The sequence below is a fragment of the Ciconia boyciana genome, chromosome 8 (assembly GCF_034638445.1).
Source record: "Ciconia boyciana chromosome 8, ASM3463844v1, whole genome shotgun sequence".
Classification (NCBI taxonomy): domain Eukaryota; kingdom Metazoa; phylum Chordata; class Aves; order Ciconiiformes; family Ciconiidae; genus Ciconia; species Ciconia boyciana.
In genome coordinates this window covers 58,882,717-58,889,475 of record NC_132941.1, presented here as the reverse complement: position 1 = coordinate 58,889,475, position 6,759 = coordinate 58,882,717, and positions in this window count along the sequence as shown.

Genomic DNA, 6,759 nt, shown 5'->3' with positions numbered 1-6,759 from the left:
ACATTATCACAGCCCAGAAGTTCTCATCTCCTACTGGGATTTCCTGGAATTGAAAAGTTTTAAGCCTTGTAGCTGCTGCCAGGGTCTCCTCAGGATCACTCTTGAGTGCTGCTGTTTGCTTTGCACCTGTTGACTCAGACCATACCGTTCAGCCTGCATTTTTTTTAAGCAGGAGTCCTTACGGTACTCCAGCCCCAACCAGTAGTTAATACGGACACTTGCCCAAAAACCCTACCAAGTTGTCAGCCACTTACCGCTGTGAATGCAGAAAGGGTTGCTGCTTTGCAAGCTTCGTTCAGCCAGCTCCCTGTCAAATCTTGGTCGCTACCAGCTCTTTTCACTTGGAATCAGTCCCACAACAGTGGGTGCGGACCTGCCCACATGGTGTCTAATTATAGGGTTCGTGTGGGTGAGTGAGAACCTTTGTAAGAACGATACCCTTATTGCTGGATATAACAGATGTTGCCTTTTCTTGTCTCTTGTCATATCTGATTCATCAAAATTTTCACCTCTTAAAGTTTCATTATGGGTTTGAAGAAAAGCAAGATGAGGCCGTTTTAACCCTTGAAGGAGTTATTGTATGCAACATGCACGCGGCCAACATGAAATGCTTACCTGTAAGCTCCTGTACAGGCAATGGGCTGAGCCTCCTCTGCGGGGAAGTTCAGAACAGGAGCTTAATTTCACTGCTCTGTGTCACCCACTGGAAGTCACCAGCTCTCTGTTACCTGTCTGATGTACATGCCTTGTGAAGCAAACCCTTACACATTTTCATAAAATCAAACCTGTTTATGTTTTTTCAGAGAGCGGGCTAGTTTCTTTTAAAAAGGGGGGAGTAAGAAAAATTGTGTTACAGCTTAGGGAGAATATAGGAGCCTGAGCATTTATTAGCTTTTTCTAGTGAAGTTACTCAAGCTCTGTCTACCCACTACCATTTTGACCAATCTGTGTCCTCTTAGGCCATGTGGGATTTACAGATTTGGTGTCTCTGTACCAAGCCCTCTCATTGGTTGGAATGCTCTGAATATAACTGGCATCTACTGACAATATTGTGACCAGCTTAGAGCAGAGAAACCACAGACATTCAAATTCAAAATTGTGTCAGGAGGGGAAGGGTAGGATGATGATAATTATGTCATTCATCTTGTTCTGTGTAATGGCTTCGTGACTTGTCCGTCATGTAAGTCCCAGGTTCTCTTCTGTGCTCTGGACGTTGTGGGTCACAACTATGTCACAACCCAGGTCTTTCAGTTCCTGGGCAAGACCTCAAGTCACTACACTGTTATCTACAGGATGGGTGCTGCCATAATCACCTGTTCAGACAACTGTATAAGAGCGACTGTCATCCTTATACAAGGAGTGATTCAAGTGCCTAAGGGCAGGAAGTAACTTGGGTTGAATCTACGGTTCATATAAGAAACCAATTTGTGGGCTTGAGATATGTGGATTGCCTGAGAGAAGATATAATTTTAGAAATAACCAAAAATATTTTTTTCCATATGCTGAGCTGTACATAATGCACTCAGCCTGCTAGCCATTGTAAAATCCAAGTCGAGTGTCTGTCATTCCTTGTAGCACATGGCACCTACGTGAATGTTTGGATCTGGGTCTGGTTCTTGTTGGTAAAGTGGTGCAAGCCAGTGTCATATATAATAATCATTAGAAAGAAGTCTCAGAGGAATGTGGAGGAAGCAGTGGCTAGTCAGTGACTGGATCTCATGTTTAATTACTGCTTACACTGAAGACACATATGTAATTTCAGAAAAGACAGAACAGATCTAGCTAATAAGAAATTATCTACAGTCTCGTCTATGGTCATTGGCTGGAAGATGGAAATTCGGCAGCAGTTATGGGACCTGTAGCTCCTCAGATGATGTAGCTCACTAGATAAGTCTGGGGATGAATGAGGTTGGGGAGCCACGGAAAAGAGATAAGGAATGTCATGTGCCCCATTTGTCAAAATATTGGCATGTAAGTTAAATGGAAAGCAGCCAGGGAAACCGGTGCCTCTATTCATGATGAAACATCTTCAGAAATTGCTGAACACCTTTGTGTGAAAATAAGGCCTCTTTGAAATGTTTTTTTAGGGGACCAGGGTTGCTGGATATGCTCAAATATTTTGCTGTACTTTCCACAGAGTTAGTTCTTTGTGTGTGAGTGTTAAAACGGTGCCACCGAGCGCCCCCCCCGCCCAGTTACAAATAGAAACAGAAGTACACACTTCCAAGAATACCTCCGGGGACAAATGTACACAAATAGCTGAAAACTGTGTTTGGCAAGAACATAAGTTTACTAACTTCTTTAGTTTGCTTTTTGATCTGCTCTGTATCTTGATAAATGGCAACCTGGTCAACATAGGGGGACCATATACATTTTCAACACAGAGTTTCACTGTCAGTGTATTTCAGAGAGAATACACAGTAGTGCAGATTAAATTAATGTAGGCCAGTATGACAAGTCGTAATTAATTGTAAAAGGAATTTCTAGCTCATGTTGCAGGGTTATGAGGTCTAGCTTCTTTTAGGAATGGTCAATTTTTCTGGGTCTGGTTTTATGTCTTAAGAGGAACAGTAGGTTTTTATGGACAGTAAGAAAAGGCTGGCTTTTGCAGTTGCCTCTGACAATATGCAAGTGAACACATCCAGTTGGTTTTATAAATGTCAGGTTGAGAATTATCAAGGACATAAATGCATTCTGATAGTAGTGGCCTTCACATAGGTAGGAAAAAGAGGATCTAAAACACTTGCTGAGAATCATGTTCTCCAAAGGAATCTCAGCAACTCTGTTTCAAGTGCAGTGATATATAAATTACCAAGGCTTTCATAGGAAGATAAATGAAAACAATTGTAAAAGCAATATTTTTCTCTCTCATTTCCATTTTAGACTGAAGATGGTTAATGAATTTCTTAGCTTGGGTGGAGGTCATCTGGAAGTACCTTTGTGTATTCCATCCCCTGGAGAATTGCTAACGCAGATAGACAAAGACCACTCACCTTCTTGGAGAATCTTACCTTTAGTCTCTGAGTGGCAGAGCCATGAATAAAAGACTTTCTTGCTATTTCTATTGTCTAACTCCAGTGTGTTCATTCTGGTCAAGTAAACAAATCTTATATTGAACAGAGGCAAAACCAATTTACCTTAGTGTATCCTTTCCAGTATCGCACAACAGCAATAAAAGGAATATTTTGGTAATTACAGATTTTTATGACCTTCCATAATACATGCTGTCTGCTAATTAAATCAGTCAAAGCAAGCAAATAACATTAACTTTTGGTTTTGTGAGCTGGAGACTTGCAGAGCATAGCACCATTTTAAGGAAATAACAGTAGGGCAGAATTTTAGAGTAGATGATGAAAGTAACCGAAGACAGAGAGGAGTCAGTAGGGACAGCCAGGCTTTCTTTACAAGTAACAGGCAGAATTAAAGGGAATAGGGTTAAGTCCATTATTCTGAATGTTTGATCTCCTATTAATGCTAGAATATTAAACTTATTTGAAGAAGCAGCTGAAATAAAAGGCAAAACTGTAGATTTTGCCTTGGAGATTGAGAGGCAAATGCAAATCTTCTCGAACGTTTACATTGATAAAAGAACGGCTCTGAACAGCTCGGATACAGACCACTGGCTGAGAACAAAGTTAGCTGTCTAGGGCTCTGGACATCTCCTACATTAGGTCCCAAGCTTTCCTAGTGTCAAAAAAAAAGGAAAAATTATGAGATGAAAAGGGGACTGACAGCAATGCCAGCCTATATTTTCACATATTGGTTACGCTTCCGGTGTTGCAAGACACTTGCCCCATCCAACCTTGCGGCAGCTGGGAGGAGAGGTATGTTTTTCTGCAGCACAGCAATGTAGGCGTGCTCTGTTTGTGCAAAGGTTGGTGATGATGCATGTTTTTTCCGGAAGTTTTTAGATGCTTGCTAGTTAAAGAACAGATTCTTGGCTCTGTTTTATCTTGGTAATATGCCACAAAAATAGATTTGTGCATGCTATCAACTTCTGCTTCCTAATTACTGGAAACAAAATAACTTAAAGCAGCTTGGAGACTATTTGAAATTACAAAGTTAGTACAAGAGAAGAAGAGACCCACGAGTTTCATAGAGAGTCTGTGTAGATAGATTTACTGATAGGTCAGTGAGCAATTGTTTACCCTCCCAGTGGCAACTCCAACCCCAGTCAGCTTTGGTTTCGGAAGAATAACTCAAATAAACGTTGGAAATGCACAAAGATTTTCATTTTTGCTTCTGTCCCAGAAACCTGCCAAACATAACTGTTAGAGCCAGGGGTTACACAGAATATCTCTGATGCATTAAAGTCTCAGCAAAATCACTTTCCAAAGATTTTATTTTACCTTCTATATAACAGAAACACGCTTGAGAGTTGAAGCCTGCTGTAGGAAAAATCAGTAATTTGCACTGAGGGAAGAGAGTCGGGGAACTGTAGGTAAATAATTTTGCTATAAAAATATCCAGGAGGAAATGCTAGAGAAGGGAGCGAGGCGATGCCCCTGCAAGAAAACAGACTTGCTCCCAGGGAATGTGATCTTACAGGTGGGTTGGTAACCAGTATGACACAACTGTGGGCTGAAAAAGTTAAAACCTAAAAAGTGAAAAAGTTATCTCAGATCTACCAGAAGTACCTTCAGGATGTGTGTCCTCAGGCATTGAGCCACTATCATAATTCACTCACTTCTGGTATGCCAAAGATAAAGACTCTAACCTAAATTAAATGTAAAGGGAGAAGTCAGAAAAACTTATCAAAATGCAACTACGTAGAAAAGAATTAGCTTTTCCTGGGGAAGCAGAAGCCTGAAGAGAGAAACAAAAAGTGATAAAGTCAGGTGGGAACACGTGAAATACAGATTGTCTAGAGAAGATAAAAAAGCCTGATGTATTTTTACCTGGAGAAAATTATGGAGTTTCCCATGGAGTTTCTATAAGGAAAGGTATTGGCAAGTGGCTGGGCTATAAAATGATACAATCAGAAAGGAGATAGTCTTAAAGGCAGAATGAAGGCACTGGGGAGGCTTTCTGTATAGGAGCCTTGTCAAGCTTCATCTCTAACAAAGATGAAAGACCAGAAGGACTTGGTAGGCTTATTCCTTCAAATCTGTGGTTTGTTTACAAGGATTTTATCAATATATTCTAGGTTATTAGAGTAGCATGAAAAAATCTGAAAAGTCACAGAAATAAAATAGTTAGGATCAAAACTGGGAAGAGACATGACTGCATAAACTGAATGTTGAAGTCTCTGCCTATTAGTTCTATTTAATTAATTTTAATTATTCTTATGTTTTTGGTTCTGGGCTCACAAATGTTTATGAGGGACATTTTGATAGGCTGTGCTTTTTGGAAAGAAGAGAGTCTGCTGTGCTATGCAATAGAGTATTTTATTCCTGTTAACGGAGAACTCTGACAAAAATGGTCCTTGTTTTCTGATTAGCATACCTGCATATATCACTTTATGACAAGCATACTGTTTCTCCTAAAATTATTTTTCTGATGTTACATATAAAGTAAATACAGATGATGTAATTGGAGCAGAAGGTTAGTATTTTGGATTACTTATTATTGCTGTTCCCTTCTTCTAGAAAAGATTTAAGAGGTTTGTTTGTATGTGTGTTTGTTTTACCTTACCCCATTGCCAAAAGAGTGTCATGAGAGAGAAAAGGGACTGAGGCTGAATGCTTTCTAACGGCTTTGTAAGTAATTGAGCTTTGGCAACATTTTTGTAGTGAACAAATGCTTAAGGAAATTTTTATTGTAATTCTGAAACACTTATGGTGTTGCAGAATATTTAAATAACGTAAAAGACTGAATGCAAATCATAATATGTCCTTAAAAACCCTAGACAAATGAAGCACATTTGATTTTAAAAAAAAGCTACCTTTCAGCATGACAGCCAAACATATCAAATGGTGCATCTCACTTGTCATTTTAAAGATGCAATTTAAATTGTTCTAAAAAGCTGGCTTACCTTGTTATGAAGGTATGAAAGAATTACCTGTTCCAGTCTTTGTCAAAGGCAGATTGTCTTGTGAAATATCAAACCCTTGCATTTTTTGGACTGGTTCCATTAATACAAAGTGATAGTATCCAAAGTTTTAATACAAGTAACAATTTTCATTTTTTAAATAGAGGAGGAAACAGGAGAAAGACTGTTTGCTACTGGTAACACAGAGCTGCTGTCAATGTTTTTTCTCACCTTTAGCTCATAAAAATAAATCTCTCTTGCTCTGTCTATAGATGTATTAGCAAAGAAGTGCAGTGTTGATGTTTACTATACCAAAGAATGAAAAGTAACTCAAGAAACAGTATATGACAAAAATGCAAAACAGGACAACACAAGGGGAAGGAATTAATGCAATATTTTATTTTTAGCTGAACTGATTGGGTGAAAAAATGCATATTTTTAAGTGGTTGTTGTGGTTTAAGCTGGCAGGCAGCTAAGCAGCACACAGCCGTTCGCTTACTCCTCTCCAGTGGGATGGGGGAGAGAACGGGAAAAAAGGCAAAACTCATGGGTTGAGATAAAGACAATTTAATAGGACAGAAAAGGAAGGGGAAATAATAATAATGATAAAAGGATATACAAAACAAGTGACACACAATGTAATTGCTCACCACCTGCTGACCGATGCCCAGCCAGTTCCCAAGCAGCGGCCGTGCCCCCTCCCCCATCCAACTCCGCCCAGTTTTTTTTATTCAGCATGACATCGTATGGTATGGAATAGCCCTTTGGGCAGTTGGGGTCAGCTGTCC